The sequence below is a fragment of the Trachemys scripta genome, chromosome 2 (assembly GCF_013100865.1).
Source record: "Trachemys scripta elegans isolate TJP31775 chromosome 2, CAS_Tse_1.0, whole genome shotgun sequence".
NCBI lineage: Eukaryota > Metazoa > Chordata > Testudines > Emydidae > Trachemys > Trachemys scripta.
The window spans coordinates 73,408,030-73,426,202 of NC_048299.1; positions in this window are offsets into that span (position 1 = coordinate 73,408,030).

The window sequence follows — 18,173 nt, forward strand, 5'->3', positions numbered from 1 at the left end:
CCATGCTTGTTTAGTGGGAATTCTGGGTAACTTTTCACTGACAACTGACAAGCCTTTCCCAGGAGGGACCAAACCAGACTGTTCCCTTGGCATTCAGATTGGGAAAGTGAACGACTGGGGCCAATCATCAGTTTCATTTCTCTTGCCTTGTGATTAGGCAACTACTAAATTGGCATGTTGAACTCAAAACTTGAAGAATATGAATTTACCCAAGAAATAAATATACTGGACAGTTTTGACAGTGACACAAACATATGAAGGCAGTGGAAATACAGCTGGTTCTAGAGAAGCCAAATGTGATCAGAGACTGAAAATAGTCATGAAGAAAACACCCTTTTAATCCCCCCTATTTACCTGTTTTGAGCTGCAATGGGCATAGTCTGATTACATTAACGTCATCCACTATTTTGAGGTTGCCAGACACAGCAAGAAAAAAATAGTTTGCATGGAATGATAAAACAATAAATTAGACATACAACATTGAAATAAAGGGGAAATCTAGCAAGGGTATATAAGAGAGATTTCCACACATATATCCCCCCTCCCTGGAAACATTCAGATAAAGTACAAAAGTTCCTGTGGCATGTTGGTATTTTTATATCAAGACCGTTCTCAATAATGTATATCTGAGTTAGAATAAGTCCTAGACCATGTGATTGTTACTATGGCAACTAGTATTTTAAAATTTTAAAAAGTCATGTAAAAACCTTGTAAGTTGTCAGTGCAAAAGCACTATTCCTTTGGTAAGGAATATGGATATATTTGGCATGTTGAAAAAGGTCATGTTTCTTGCAGAAGACTATCCTGTCCTTTGTCAATTGAGGAATCAAGCCACGTTACGTTTCTATCTGTGGGTGGTTCACCTTACCCTATAAGATGGCTTTCAGAGAAAAGGAGCAGATCCTTGTGCCAAAAAGTTAGTGGTCAAAGTCTCCAGTAAAAATAATGTATTATTTCCTTCATAACCTTCCCCTCACTAACTGATTGCTTCATCAGGGTGCTCACAAAGAGTAGGCACATACAAGGGAGTCCTTCCACCCATCACCTCTACCATTCTGGCACCCAGCACTGTGTCCTCAGCCAATTCCACCTGCCTCTCCATCTTAACTGACAGGTTGAAAGAGCAACCAAGCTTGGCAGGGTGGGGCTTTGTACTTGACCTAGCCTTAAGATTTTAAATTTGGTAAATCAACAGCAGGGCCCCCTCCTGGGAACACTTCCGGATTGGTTAGGGTTAGGTTGGAAAGCTGGTAAATGGGGCTACTAACAGGATCCACCAAAGAGCAAGAGTTCTCTAATTTTCAAGCGCCATGAAAATGTTGCAAGGCAGACTCACTGCTTTGTCACTGGTGCCAGAGTAGCCCAGTTGCTACAGCTGGTATAAATGAGCAACACCCTGCCAAAAACTAAACCATTCTCAGACCTTGATTTCTCAAACCTCTGAACCATTTTTACGTCATGGATGGCTGAATAGAGGTGATAGTTTAAACTCAATGGAAGGGAGGGCCATCATGAGTATGCAAGAGGGACAACAAGAGATCACTGATCCTCTTTTCAACTTGATGACACTCTTGTCTTATGACAGAACTTATTCCTCCATTCTCAGCTGGTACAAGACAAGCAGCTCACGGCTACTGCCCTGCACACTGAGATTTAAACCTTTTCAGCCTTTTAAAGCAGGTGTTCTGCATTCATTAATGGTTTCTCAGCCTGCTGGTACCAAATCAGTCTATGATGACAGAAGCAGAAGCACTATGTTCCTAGCTGGATGAGATGGAATCTTTTGTGAAGTGGTTATCAGAAGGGTTAAATTTGTATTTTAATTCCTATTCTATGCAAAGAGAGTCCCTCCCCCTTTACAAATACACTGACCAAGGGATTCATCCTATACCATAGAGGTGGAAACCTAAAGTCTCAGATCTGTGAGTGGAGGGTAGTTTAATGTGCAAGGCACTGGACTGGGACTCCGGAGATTGGTATTCTATTCCTAGCTCTTCCACTAATTCGCTGTGTCACCTTTAGTGGGTCACATCACTCTCTGACGCTGTTTCTGCTCCACCCTTTGTTTTTTTTTTTCTATTTAGATGATAAACTCTTCAGGGGCAGAGACTATATGCTGCTACATGTAAGTACATTGCCTAGCACACTAGACCCCTGATCTTCCTTAGGGCCACTGGGTGCTACTGCAATATGAATAATAATAATAATACAGGGGAGGTACAAAATTGGACTGTTCATGTGGCCTACCTAAACTGCGTTTTTGTAGATCCAAGTCCACTAGGCGTTACCACCCTGGTTAAATCTAAGCCCCTTAAATCTGTTAATGGCTTCCCACCTGCTTCAAACGACTTCAAGCTCAGTTTACAAAGACATTTTCTGACAATAATCGCTATGAGCAGAATCTGCTTCATTAGCCCCTGGCATGAAAATCTCAAAAAATTCCTAAGGTGCTCCTGGAAAAGAATGCTGCAGCAGAGAAGGGCAACAATAATGTATCTCTGTGTCCTAGCCATGGTTCTCATCCCAGCATATTTCTGTAACATTCACTGGATCAGCCGTCTCAGAGACTATACAATTCAATGGTAGCTTTTTAAAAAAAATATGATTTGCGACATTTTCAGGTGTTTCAAAGGTCAGTACGGTCACTGTTTATGGACAGAGCTGTTGCTGGCTTTAGCATATGCAGGGTATAGAGAACATCACCATCATTATATAAAATGCAACGACAGGAAGAACAGGGAGAGAAGTCAGTGCTGGGCATAGAACACGTGTCACGGGGAAGACGAGGCTTGACATTTACTGAAGAATTAATCTCTAAAACTGTTAAGTAGAATAAATCCCATGTTTAGGTTTTTAGTCCTCTACCGCTGACATTTTTAAATTGCACAATCATTGACCCTCACAAGCTCTGATAAAATATTCATGTGGCTCCAAATATTCACGCTTTGCTCCTTTGTGCTGCTCAGGGGCACCAAAGGATGCGGATAACCTGCCACAACTCTCTAGCTTGGGATTTCCCAGGGGGAGAGGAGTCTGCATTGGGCACAGAGCAGCATAGGTGATTCCTGTCTACCAACCCTTGTAGTCCCAGTATACAGTTCCAGGGGAGCGGCTGTGACTGCTGCCTGACATTCTTTGGCAATTCCCAGGTGTTGGCATTTAGAGCAGCCCTCGATCATAGCTGGGCCTACCACAGATTTTGTCAGAGAATCAGCCCCTTCTTTCTGCTACACCAAGCAGACACTCCTGGCAGCAGGGAATCTGGTTCCTAGAAGCCAGTGCAGTAGGTATGCAAAACTATTGCTGCAGTATCTACCAAGTGACGTGGATTGCCTTTTCTTTGTCTGTGATTTCACAGCCTTTATATTTGATAGAAGTACACTTCTTGAAACTACGGAAGTTCAGGACCGCTACTTTGTTTCAAAACCACTAATCTTTTAATATCAGTGTAGGTGAGCACATCATGAGACTATAGCAGAGGTTCTCAAACTTAATTGCTCTGCGACCCCTTCTGACAACAAAAATTACTACACAACTCCAGGAGGGCGGAACCAAAGCCTGAGTTCACCCAAGTCCCACTGCCCCAGGCTGGGGGGGCCAAAGCCAAAAGGCTTCAGCCCCGGGCAGGGGGGCCTGTAACCTATCTTGCCGCCCAGGACTGAAGCCCTTGGACTTCAGCTTCAGCCGCAGGCTGTGGGGCTTGGGCATCGGCTTCACCCCCAGACCTCAGCAAGTCTAACTCCAGCCTTAGCAAGCCCAATAGAACAGGGTGCCAATCAACTTTGGGGTCCTGATCCAGTTTGAGAACTGCTGGATTATAGTAAATATAATTTGGCCCTTGTGCATTTAACATATTTTGTTGTCCATTTCATTGTTCGCATGGTATAAAAGCTGATACAAGTTACTTCACCCATTAATGACGTGCAAAGTAACGATTTACTTTCAGCAGTAAACTTTTTGGCTTGATTCACACCTGCATTATTCCACTTTTATGCTGACGTAAGTCCACTGAAATCAGCCTGTTCATACCAAAGCAGTACTGCGCTATTACATTCGGAGCTGGGAAAGGCGGAATCAACATTGTCCATTGAAATGAATGGAGTTATTCCACTGAAGTAGCAGTGATAAAGCAAGCTCTTGGTGTACATTTTCAAAATGGATTGTGTATGTTTGTGTGTGGAGCTAAGCTTACAAATCTTGCTAATAGAACTGTAACTGGTGCAGCCTGCCCCCCGCTTACATTTGGTTGTCTATGTCTGATCAAATGCAGTGTAAAAATCCATTTTTGAAGCACTCGGACACATGCAGATAATTATGTTAAAGCACAAAGGTAACATCTATTTTGTCAAATAAAACTTTATTACAAGGCAATAAGAAAAAACTAGCCAGAAAAAAACTTCTATGATCACGTAACTGACCTTTTCAGTGATTTTATAATATATGTTCTCTGGAGTCTGCATTCTCTTTCGATATTTGTTCGATCAAATTTTGTACAGGATGACTACTTAGCTTTATTTTGTGGCAGTCTTAACCACTCACTGGCAATGTGACTTCACTGCACAATTGACAAGTTTTAGGGTGTGACTAACTATATGTTTGAGGACCTATATGTGGTGGATATTCTTTATAAATGTGCATATATACATGCAGGTATGGCTATTCATTTGTGTGTATCTATCGCTTTTCTCCGAGTGCATGTATTTTACATGCTCACTAATGGTCATTTTATACGGGGAGTAGAGATTGCAGTGCATCAGTTGTGCATGTTAAGTTGCAGGGTGATAATCTATCAGTAATAATTTATGTATAAATTAGAATTGTATGTAAATTAAGGTCTGAAATGATATATGAATTCTATCCCCAGTATATCCCACATATTTCTCCTACAGCAAGATAATTGTTCATAGTGTGCTATTAACTGTCTAAGCACAGCTTTATAGAAAGCTCTTTCTTTTTGTTTGTGACACACACTTGCTCACTGGCTTGTGTTTTTTTGTTACATTCCTTTACACTTGCAATTAATGTGATAGATTTTCTGAAGGTCCCCTGACAACAGCAAGTTAAGCCAAGCAGCCAGAGGAACTTCCTGGTCAAAATATCATCCAAAGTTTTATTTTCTACTATAAATTTTACCATTTGTTGTCAAAGGTTGTCTTGTATTGTGTACTGTGTGAAGGATAAGTCACACAGAAGTGATTTTAAAGTACCAAGCACTGGGAACATGTGTCAGAATAAATAAATGAGGGTTTTGCAGGTTATTTAATCTGATCAGCCTGTCTATCAAAACCCTCCTTCACTTTTTAAAACTGTAGTTGTGAACAAAAGGCTCTTTTTCTCAGGATCACCTTTTGCTCGCTGTGTTAAGATGACTAAAGATTGCTTCCATATTTTTTCCTCCTGTTGAGGCACTTTTATATAACTTAGAGCTTGGCCAAGGCTCCTGGGTACAAAATTCCAGACCTACCTATTTGTTCTCTAATATGGTATCTGTTTGAAGTGTCATTTTAATTTCACACTTTTTTTTTTTTTTCTTCAAACTTCGACATTCAGGTCTGATTAAAGAAAGAAAAAGAAAATCCACTAATGCCTCCTTTCATGAATAACCCTATAATAAAAAAACTGTGCGTGTGAATACGTGTCATAATACGGACTCATTCCTACTGTGCCTGTCAGCTCTGTTCCTGTGTGTCGGAAAACAAGAGAATTTTACAAGAATCTCCTGTCTGAAGTTGTGTGTGCACTGCTGGTAGACCAGCACGGAAACAAAGGCATCCACTCTGAACAAACGAAGCACAGCAATAATAAATACTGAATACATCGAGAAAATAAAACCAACAGTTTCCATCAGGTGTCAATTTCCAAGATCCAAGGGTGAAAAATAAGTTGTTTAAATATGAAAGGCACCTTCAGAATAACCCCTTTTACAAGATCACAAGAGATTACAGTACAGCATTTCAGTTCTAGATACTTTGCCCTGCTACAATGTTTTCCACCAACAATCTCAAGGTGATTTATGAGGATTAATAAATTAAACCCCTCAACAACAGAGAAATTGTAGCATCGCCATTTGTTCATATAAAACTCAAGCACCAGGGAGGTTAAGCCTCAAATTTTTAAACATGCCCATTAATTTTGGGTGCCTCTGTGTTTGGATGCCCACCGGGAAACACAAAGCCTGATTTTTTAGGGGAATTGGGCAGCCACAGCTCCAGTTGAAATTAAGAGGAACTGGTGGTGCTTATTTCAGAGTGATGATAACCCAATTTAAAAATCCACATTTGTTATCTCTTCTGTACACTAAATGTTTACTTATCATATGTTAGACTCAACCCGTAAGCACCTAAACATTTGGATGGGGCCGTAAAGAACTCTTGACTTCTCCTGTTCATAGCTAATGACAATGATGTTGACAAGAGGAAGACAAGTTGATGAAGTGGCATATTTAGATTTCTCATTGAGATGTGTTTAATTTTTCAGTAATAATACTGTATTACCATATGTATATAATAATTCCCTAGGAAATCATTTCAAATAGTGAAAATTTGATGGATTAAAATTAGAAATGTACAATAAATGTACCAAAGGTCACAGCTGAAGTGACACTTCCAATAAGGTCTTTAATAAATGGAACTGAGAAGAGATTACAAAAGTAATTCTCACAATTCTTCATAACATAGTTAGAGAAAACCAGTGATATTTAATATCAGTTCATCTCTCAATGAACATTAGAATTATCCAATTTCAAAATTGGATTCTTGCAGACAAGAATTGAGTAGGTCAAACAGGTATGCAGTTCATAATAAAAGATAACAGACTGATTAAATCTTTAACAGCTGTTCATGTGAATCAACACACTTGTATATTTTAGGGAATTCTGAGCTATAGAACATGTTCACAATGTTTACACATTTTTTAATATTTTATCCTATAAAATAAACATTGCAATGTTAGGAGAAGCATGGCTCTCAAATATTAAAATAAATTTTAAAATGGTCAAGGCTCTGGTTCCTGATCCACACAATTCTTTTTTCAACTAATCAGTGAACAAGAGTCAGACTTGGTCAGTGTCCATAGCTTGTCCTCCTCTATTATACTGGACAAATTTCCTGCATATCTATTTTTGAATGCCATTGGTTGTAGGAATTCTGCCATGAAGGACATTCAGGGTTATGTAAGTAGGAATACCACCTGGACAAAATTGTTTGATCTGTGTCACACTGTCTGGAGTGGTTCATAACCGTGAGTGCTCACCTCAGGGCAGACTGTCCAGAAGCAGAGCAAGGACCCCAAACTGGTTGTGTGCAGGCCCTCTCAGATGTCCAGAGAGGCCCAGGCCTCTTCCAGCTTTTGAGGCCCCTAACCATAATAAAAATAAAAAATGACAATACATGAAAACAAAATAAGGCACTAAAAAGTGAGACGTAATTTGAATTTTTTTTATTTAAAAAATGCTTTTCTAGCCTTTTTCTGTGCAAATGCACTAATTATTGAGGAAAATTCTAGTGTTCGTGCAATGTCACAGCTGATATTAAGCATGGCAAAACGCTCTTGTGCCATAGTTGAACGGTGATAGTTCTTTACCTGCTTCAACATTGCGTTAATCTGAAGCCACTGATGCAGGCAAACTGACAAAAATACGCAATGCAATTGTGATGTTAGGAAACACCCCAGAGAGTCCAAGTTTGAGTATTTCTTGAAGCAATTCCTTAAATTTGCAGCTCTCAGCTGAGTGTGTGTCACATTTTGGTCCGATACGGATGCGCATAAAAACAAGTTGTGAAACTTATCAAATGCCAAAAAATTAACAAGGGTCTAAATTTGAGGCCCCCTTTGAGCTTGAGGCCCAGGCCAAATGGCCCTCCTGGCCCCACCTCTGATTGTGTGTTCTATAATTAGATTTCACCAACCCAGTAACAAATGTGAACTCCTAAAACACTAGAACAGTCTTACCACAGAGTCATAGACAGTCCCCTTGGGCATTCCAGTCTCTCTTGCCACCCAGGCAAGTGACAGTTGGTTGCTATACAGAAAAGATCACAAAAGATTCAAGTTGCTCCCTGTCCCACTTACCCCAGGTCAATTTGTACTTTAGATCTCACACTAAAGACAATGCTTGTAGCCAGTCCTGTAATAAACTAACTAAAGATTTGGTAACTAGGGAAAAAAGAAGTTTTTTACTGGTTAAAGTAGGCAAATATATATACACAAATGCGTTACAGTTTACGAATGCAAAAGGTGACAGATATAGTAATCTGTCAGCACTGAATGTCTTTTAGGGCTAAACCAGATTGAGCCTGGGGATTTCTGCTTCTATATTGTAGCTCCCGCCCTGTGAGAGTCTAAACAGCAAAAGAAATTAAAAATGTTCTTCCCAGCTATTTTTATTTTTCTTCCCAAATTCAAGCTGATGGGATGAGCCCTTTTGCGTTTCACCACTTCATGGGTGTGAAGGGGTAATTTATGAAATCTTTGTATTTGATGTCCCACAATGGCCCCTTTAGTCTGGATAGCTTTCTTGATGAGGTGACAATCCCCCTCGTTAGGGTCACAGTTTCAGAGCAAACATTTTTTACAGTTATTAAGCAAACATTTAAATATTCCCTTATAGCATGTGATGACGATATTATAAGTGAGATTAATGCATGCAGCAATTTACAATTTAAACACGTTATTGTAAGTTCAATACCTGTCTTAACCATGCTAACACACAGGTGACACAGACTGGTTTCCAGTAATGAATGTGTCAGTGCTCGCCTGAGGCCTAAAAGCCATGGCAAGAGCTGGCACCTGGTTTGCCAGCACTGCAATCTGCACCAAATGTTTTGTCTGATTTTAACACACAGAGTTGGGACCTTGTGGGACATAGTGTTCATGCTCCAATGGAGAGATACTCTGTGTTCTATGCATTTCCAACTCTTCTTTCGTTTCTGAGTCTGTCAGTCACCTTGCACTCACATTTCCAGGCCTTTCTTCATGCTGATCCACACCTGGAACATTATCCACGATCCAGTGTGCCATGCCATGTCCCTCTTACTTTTGTTTAGCTTTCCACTGCTAACCCCACCTCTGCTCCACTACCAGAAATTATGCATCAAAGGATGGGATTTTCAAAAGTGTCCAACTTCGACCTAATGCTGCTCCTGTTGAAGTCCTTTAACTGCTAGTTTCAACAGAATCAGAATCGAGCCAACACTGACCACTTTGAAAATCCCACCTTAGTTTGTGCTAATGAGCTTAACTGCTCTTTGTCTTTATTTTGCCCTTTCTACTTCTGCCATTAGAAGCATTTAATACTTACTGAGATGATTGGTTGTGTCTAAGGCAAGGACTTAGTGGGACTTCTATTTACTAAGAACTCCCACACATTAACGGATAGTGGTGTGAACATTTTAAAAAAATACCTATTTTCAAAGTGTTCATTAGGTACTGGAGTTAAACAAAACACGCATTTAAATAGTCTAATCCCCTTCCTTCTCAATTGCTCAGCTTTCAGTCTCTGATGATTTCATAATTTCACTTGCTCTCTAGTCACCAGAGTCTCCTACAATGGAGAAAACCTGAATGCCTCGTGTAAAAAAAATCAAGCAGAAACTCCCCCCTTCTTTAGTCCCTCAACTTCTTTGAGAGAAACTCTTCAGGTCTTTATCCATCTTAAAGTAATAAAAGGGCACAAGTGCTCCATTGCCACTTTTACAGACCACTTTTTTTTTTAATGGAATATTAGAGGTCGCTCAGAGCAGTTTCACTGGGGCAGACCCTCAGATCTTGTAAATTGAAGTAGCTCAAGTGAATTTATTGGGTCTATGCCCAATTATAGCAGCCAAGAATCTGGCTCATTCCATTTAGAGATGTGTAAAGCAGGAGCAAGCTTTGGGCATGGGCGGTGGGTGATGCTTCCGCTTGGGGAGGCTAGCTTCCTATCCTGCCTCTTCTGCCCACAGCCCTGCCTACACTCCCCCCCACCCCGCCCCAGGCCTGCCAACACCTACCCCCCCCCCCCGACCCCACTCCCACTTGGCCCACTCCTGCGTGTCTCCCTCCCCACTTGGCCTCCTCCACTGCTGCTCTCCACATCCCTCCCCCCCGCTGGCTACATACCTCCCTCCTCTCCTGCCCGCTTGCCCCCTCCCCACTTGCCATGTGTGAAACCCAGCCACAGCAAGCATGGGTGGGCTGAGTGGGGGACTGCAGCAAGGGCAGGGGGGGCTGAACACGAGTAGGGAGAAGGGGGTGGAGCAGAGAGGAGGAACCTGGTGAGCAATGGCTGGGTGGGGGGGAAGGAGGAGGAAACCCACGCAGCGAGCAGGGGGGAGCCGAGCGGGGAGGGGGGGAACTGGACGTGGTGAGGGGGGGTCGAGTGGGGAGGAAAGAGGAGGAACTGTCAACAGCAAATTGGCAATGGGGGCCTCTGGAGAGGGGGTTGGAGACAGAGTGCTGGAGACTGGAGCAGTGGCAGCTGGAGAGAATGCTAAACTCCATGCAGGTTCCAGGTTGGCTGAGGAGGCTGTATCCGCTACTCAGATTCCCAGGTTCATTAGTAATCGCTATGGGGAGTCCAAGGGAAGGTACAGCCTCCTCAGCCACCCCAGAACCTGCATGGAGCATAATAAATAAGAAAAAAAACCTTCTGCTGGAACACAGAGGGGAAGAGGTGGGCCCACCATGGCCTAGGCGTCCAGAGGTGGGGTGGCGGTGGCTGTGCCAGGGAAGGCTTAGCCTTAGGCCTATTATACCTGCTGCTCATGGCTGTGGGCATTTGTGCCTAGGATTGTTTGAGGAGAACGCTGCTTTTTTTGTACTAGAATGGTGATAATTTTTCTAAATCTTTCAAAATTTGTTTAATTTTTTATGCTGAAAAGGTACAAAGAAATTGTCTTATGCAAAAGAATCTGGGGAGGGGGGGACAACAATCAGTGAAAAATAGCCTCCTGAATCTGAGAAAGGGCGGGCAACTTCAGCGCTTCAAGCTAACAAGAACAAATGGATATAAACTGGACATTAGGAAGTTTAGACTTGAAATTAGATGAAGGTTTCTAACCGTTAGAGGAGTGAAGTTCTGGAACAGCCTTCCAAGGGGAGTAGTGGGGGCAAAAGACATATCTGGCTTCAAGACTAAGCTTGATAAGTTTATGGAAGGGATGGTATGATGGGATAGCCTAATTTTGGCAATTAACTGATCTTTGATTATTAGCAGATAAATATGCACAATGATCTGTGAAGGGATGTTAGATAGGGTCGGATCTGAGTTACTACAGAGAATTCTTTCCTGGGTGCTGGCTGGTGAGTCTTGCCCACATGCTCAGGGTTTAACTGATTGCCATATTTGGGGTCGGGAAGGAATTTTCCTCCAGGGCAGATTGGCAGAGGCCCTGGAGGTTTTTCGCCTTCCTCTGCAGCGTGGGGCATAGGTCACTTGCTGGAGGATTCTCTGCACCTTGAGGTCTTTAAACCACAATTTGAGGACTTCAATAACTCAGGCATAGGTTAGGGGTTTGTTACAGGAGTGGGTGGGTGAGATTCTGTGGCCTGCGTTGTGCAGGTCAGACTAGATGATCATAATGGTCCCTTCTGACCTTAAAGTCTATGACTATTATATACAATCTAATTGTTGTTGACACCCATTAGTATTCCCCAGCTTCACAGCTTCCAGTGGAAACCATTTCACTGCCTCAAGTAACAGCATCTTGGATTTTTTCCAAATACATGTTCCTTCTTAACATGAACCTATGTTACTTAGTTAGGGTTTTGCCCTACGACCTCCTATATATTTCTCTCCCAGGAGAGGGTAACTCAGAGAGTACAGTAGATATTTTGTGTGTCCTGCATTCACGTAGGAAGTGTAGCAGATTTGTTGGTGGTTTCCTGAGCAATGTGAATTCAGTTTTTCTCCTTTGAGAAATAGCAGCTTGCCCCTGTGGTACTAGTTCTAGACAACCGTGCTCAGTTATTAGAAGGTGCTTCTACTTGCACTCAACACAGATGAGATTTTCTTATCACTCACAAACTTCATTTTCTTTTATGACAAATACAGTAAGTTACAGAAAACAACGGATCGGATAATTAGATGGAATTGTGCCTATAATAAATAGTTCATAAGCAAGGACAACAATCCACAAACCACACCACACCGGGAATGTAGTGGGGCTCTTTGCGCTAATATATTCATTCACTTGATAAGAGCTACCTCCTTCTTAACATTAGAATAATAAATATAGCTGCAGTGTACCTTACAGAAATGTTAAATGTCTGCCTGGTAAATGCTCTACAAGATAACTTTAGGGGCCTGAGGTTGGAACTGAGGATAGAAGACAATGTTGAATGTAAGTGTCAGGAATCTTCTTTTTCTGTACGTTGCTTTCCAGGCTGTTGACTGTGGTAGGGTACAACCCTGGTGTTGTGAAGTAGCCGTTCTCTGATTGGCAACGGCCTGATTCACAACACCAGCTGCTGCACCAGACCATGTAGATGGATGTGGGTGGGCCTCCAGGCTGCATGTTCTTTAACAGACTGCTCTTTCCCAGCTGTTGAAGTTGACTGACTGTGTTCCTCACAGCTACGATCTAGAAAACAAAAACAAAAGAAATATGGTTAGATCAGACAATGACAGGTTCTGTAGCACTACCTGATTGTTTTAGTTATAAGACATTAAATATTTTTACAAATAAGTGACACTGATGCAGTGTTAATATTTTACTTATTTTTAAACAAATTTAATACTGCACAGGGAATTGTGTAAAGCTGGCTTCTCAGCTTTTATATTAGACTAGGTCTTTCCCTTCCCTCATTCTCTCTCAAGCCACGGGGACTTAAAGCTACAGGCAGGGGATGTAACCCAGATTCCCTGCAAAGCCTTAAGATTCACAAAAGAAAAAGGCTTTTTCCACATAGATATTCAGATCCCTAACTCCCATTGATTTGAATAGGACTTGGTGGCCTAAATACTTGTGAGGATCTTGGCCAAAATCTTCAGAGGTGCGTCTCTTCCAACAACATCCCTCCCTCAGCAGATCATTGTTACCATTAGCTCTCCCTCCCTCCCTCCCTCCCTCCAGGGCTGCACCATGTCCATCTCTCCAAGGCAGCAGGTCCTGAATGTGTGCTACATAAAGCAGCATTAATTTCTCTGTGGATTTAGTCCTAGGACTCTGCTGGGTAGCATCACCTGCGCAGTGCTTGCTCTGCAGTACCTCTCCTCCTCAAATGCTCCTCCATGCTGTATTCTTACAGAAAGGCTCTTGCAGGACCGGAAGAGAGCAAGTTACAAATCATCTGCTTCTCCCTACGGTGCTCCCATCCCATGTTTACCTGCAGAAGTTAAGGACAACATCCAACCCATTATCATTAAAGTCACATTGGGAGTTATGAATTCTATCATTTTTCATCTTATTAAATAATTCCTGGCTTCTGCATCTACACGGATCTGACTGAAATGGCTGTACAAACTACTGCACCCTGAAAATTACAAAGGTGTCTCAGAGAGCACAGCAGTTCAGCACCACCGGTGAACAACAATAACTGAGTGTTGAGATGACCCAGGTGGCGCTTATGAAATTATCTGTATTATCGTAGCACCCAGACGCCCCAGTCAGGGACCAGGACCCCACTGTGCTAGGTGCTGTACAAAACACAGAATAAAAATACAGTCCCTGCCCCTGATTGCTCAGGTATCTATGTGGCCACTCATTCAAAACTTCCTGGGCGTGCTATTATTGGTCTGAAAAGAGTGAAAGGATGGCTTAGTTTTGGAGTGTAAATCAGTCTATAACCTGCCCTTTTTTCATGTGACTTGTGAGGAGAGTTAACCAAAAACACAGCACAGCCTGCTCTTGAACCAACCAGCTTTCTTTGGAGTTATATTAAAGTGTGGCTGAAGTCTTTGTACATCCCCGTAATAGGGATAGCATGCAATGGCGACTGTTTGAATGCCTTTCGCTTCAAAAAGAGAGAGTATACGCCCCCATTTTCCATGAGGGTTTGTCAAGAGTAAGAATAATGTCCTAGGAAGGGGCAGAGCCAGCAGCTCCCTGCCAGTTTCCCAGCCCCCACCCCACCTCCACGAGGAAAGCTAGTGATAGTGACTAAACTGACAGCAGTTCCTGGGATAACATTTCTTGTGGGAGTCATGCAGGGGCGGCAGCAAACTAAGGAACTAGGCAGCAGTGTGAAGGTAAGACGCCTCCAGGGTAGGAACCCCTTGTCTTAGCAGATCTTCTGAGATCAGACAGATTTGGGGGCAAACCACCTGGCCTTTTCCACAAGGTGAGTAGACCCCCATCTTTTAGCTCAAAGGAAACTCCCCAACAGGCAGCTGACTGAGGTGGTGAGTCCTGTGCATAGCCTCCCACCGCCTTCTCCCAACACGTGCCGGGGAGGAGCGACCAGATTTGGTCCTTAGTCAGAAAAGCTATTACCATACGTAATAACAGACTACTCCTCAGAGCCAAGTTCTATTGTATAGTTGCTGTGGGAACAGTAGCTGAATTTCTTGACACGTGTGTATATAAAGTCTCACCATGTTGCATTAAGAGCTTTTATTTCAATAGAACATTTCTAGAGTTTCAGTACATCAGACCACACTGAAAAAAGTCTATTTATATTTTACCAATATCTGTACTTAACCTACACCCTAGAAAAGAAGCCTGGAAGCTGAATTCATATTTCAGTTTGTATTGATCAACTGATGGCATGATAGTTCTGGCTAAAGGTGAACTGTTTCCCTTTCACTGCATATTGTGGCATTCAACAGAGTAACATTCTGTCGCATGCAAAATAACGCCAAACACTTTTTATACATTTTGTTTCCTGGGAGCATTAAAGTCTGTCACTAGTACTGTGGGTGGAAAAAAATGATATGTACTTTTTCAAGGTTGTTTAAATCTTCAAAAGCCTCTACACTATTTGTCAGCTTTTATTTTTTTAAAAATTAGTTTATTATATGCATCTTTTGCTTGCTGAAGGAAGTCAGTTTGAAAGGCATTTTTTGGTGAGAAATAGTATTACATTAACTGAAAAGTAAATTATACATTTTCATTATTGATCTGGATGATAGGCTAGATTGCACCCTCAGCAAGTTCACAGATGACACTAAGCTGGGGGTGAAGAGGTAGATATGCTCTTCTTCTATGGAGGGAAGAGATTAGGGTCCAGAGTGACCTAGACAAATTGGAGGATTGGGCCGAAAGAAATCTGATTAGGTTCAGCAAGGACAAGTGCAGAGTCCTGCACTTAGGACGGAAGAATCCCATGCACTGCTACAGGCTGGGGACCGACTGGCTAAGCAGCAGTTCTGCAGAAAAGGACCTGGGGATTACAGTGGACGAGAAGCTGGATATGAGTCAACAGTGTGCCCTTGTTGCCAAGAAGGCTAACGGGATATTGGGCTGCATTAGTAGGAACACTGCCAGCGGATTGAGGGAAGTGATTATTCCCCTCTATTCGGCACTGGTGAGGCGACATCTGGAGTATTGCCTCCAGTTTGGGGCCCCCCACTACAGAAAGGATGTGGACAAATTGGAGAGAGTCCAGCAGAGGGCAATGAAAATGATTAGGGGGCTGGGGCACAAGACTTATGAGGAGAGGCTAAGGGAACTGGGCTTATTTAGTCTGCACAAGAGAAGAGTGAGGGGGGATTTGATAGCAGCCTTCAACTACCTGAAGGGGGAATCCAAAGAGGATGGAGCTCGGCTGTTCTCAGTGGTGGCAGATGACAGAAGGAGGAGCAATTGTCTCAAGTTGCAGTGGGGGAGGTCTAGGTTGGATATTAGGAAAAACTATTTCACTAGGAGGGTGGTGAAGCACTGGAATGGGTTACCTAGGGAGGTGGTGGAATGTCCATCCTTAGAAGTTTTTAAGGCCTGGCTTGACAAAGCTCTGGCTGGGATGATTTGGTTGGGGTTGGTCATGCTTTGAGCAGGGGGTTGGACTAGATGACCTCCTGAGGTCTCTTCCAACCCTAGTCTTCTATGATTCTAATCTATTCCCTCCCTTTTACTTAATATGAATTCTTCAGCTATTTATTGGTGGGGCTTATGACTATGACTGTTTCCATCTTCTCTGGCACCATATCATTCTAAAAACTCCCATATGATCGCACCTGGGGCCAGATCTTATATGCAGTTAAACATACAATTATATACATTTCAACTAGGTGTATGCAGTGTTGGTCTGAGAATATTAGAAACAAGGTTGGTGAGGTAATATTCTTTATTGGATCAACTTCTGTTGGTGTGTAAATTCAAAAGCTTGTCTCTCTCACCAACAGAAGTTGGTCCAATAAAGAATATCACCTCACCCGTCTTGTCTCTCTAATTCATTTCAAATGGCACATATTTAATAGCCAAGTCTACAGAACCAAGTCTTCCAACAGTGGCCGGAATAAGGTCTCAGAGTAGCCAATGAGAAATCCATTGAAGATAATGTAGTTACTCTGGATTTACACTGGTATGAGAGAGTATGATGGCCATTAGAAGTAGAAAAATAAGCCCTTTTCCTGTTTGTAAGGAAATCAGAAAACCTTGCCAATAATTTAAGAAGTTTTTAAACAAACCATCCAACCAACCATCTACATGAGACATTTTTCTACATTAAACTTACTTGTAATGTAACAGGTTATGTAGACTGGAAAACTGCAGGACTAAGGACAGCAACTAGATCTCCACTGGCCAAAAGTTTATTAGTCTTGTTAATATCCCATGCAAATTTAGATTTTCCTGCTTTGGTCACAGCAGTCTATTAATTCAGTCCTCTTGTCTGTTACATCTTTATTCTCTGCAGGTTAATCCTGCAAAATTCCTTTCTTGTAGTACGTGTCACACAGCCTATAATATACAACAATACAATTTTGCTAATCCTGTTTTATCAGCTTTGTTGCCCTGTCTGGTCAATCCAATAGTGAAAAACCTCACACAAGGTTTTTGCCAATTTTTTTTTTTTTTAATATGGTTTCAATTAAATGGTTTGAGAGCAGCACATAGGATTTGGACATGTGCCAATGTCCTTCAGACACAGAATGTCAAGGCACTTAATTATACAGATCTCCAAACTCTTTCAGATGTCCCACCTACCCAGTCAACTGAATATACTTAACGCAAGTGTAAAAAAATCAGCTCAAATCTCTTTTAAAACACTCTCCGTCCATTAAGGACTTGCAGATGGCAGAATAGCGATGTATTTATTCCCCATTACCTTATTAACAGATTAAACAAATGAGTAAAGGCTGTCTCATTAGCAGTTCTTTGTTGTCTTGTTTACTGTTTAGTTGACTCATTAACATTAAATTATTAGAAGAGGCATATTAATTCTTGAAATAACCTTTGTCAAGCCTGATAAACTGATTGCTAACCAGCAAATGAATCCATGTGTATCAGGCAGGATTTGCATGTTAAAAAAAAAAAAAATTAAAAAACCCACAACCCCCAGATCCTCAGTGGTCTTCTGATAGCAATTATTCAGTATCTCTTGTTAATTTCTGCATCTGTAAAACATACCACACAGATTTTTTTTTAAAAGATATCAAAAAATCTGATCTTGACCCCATCATACATTAAAAGTAAGCAGTGAACAAAGGGAACTCCCCTTCCTTCATCACACCATTTTTATTACATTAATTCCTTAATTTTAACAAAGGGAACAGTCTCTCTCATTTCAAGTCTGGTGTGTGTGTATATATCTAGGCACATACTTATAAAAACTACACTAGTATTTTTCCAATCCCCAGTTTCAGGATTCCATATAAACATACATGACGAGCTGAATGGTTTAACCATCTCAGATAAGAACTATATGCAGTATTGTATTCAGGGTGGTCCCAGGATATTAAAGAGACAAGGTGAGTGAGGTAATAATCTTTTATTGGACCAACTTCTGTTTGGTGAGAGAGAGAAACTTTTGAGCTTACACAGAGCTCTTCTTCAGCTCTCTCACCAACAGAAGTTGGTACAATAGAAGATATTATTTCACCCACCTTGTCTCTCAGGGAAGAATTGTTTATCAGACCATTCCCTTATTTCTTTTTTGCTTCTGATTAATTGATACCAAGTGTAGGAAACTTCCGCGTAGGGGTGTGATAATAAACCAATTTATTAGAGCATATGCTTTCGTGGGCTACAGCCCACTTCTTCGGATGCATATAGAGTGGAACATATATTGAGGAGATATATATACACACACATACA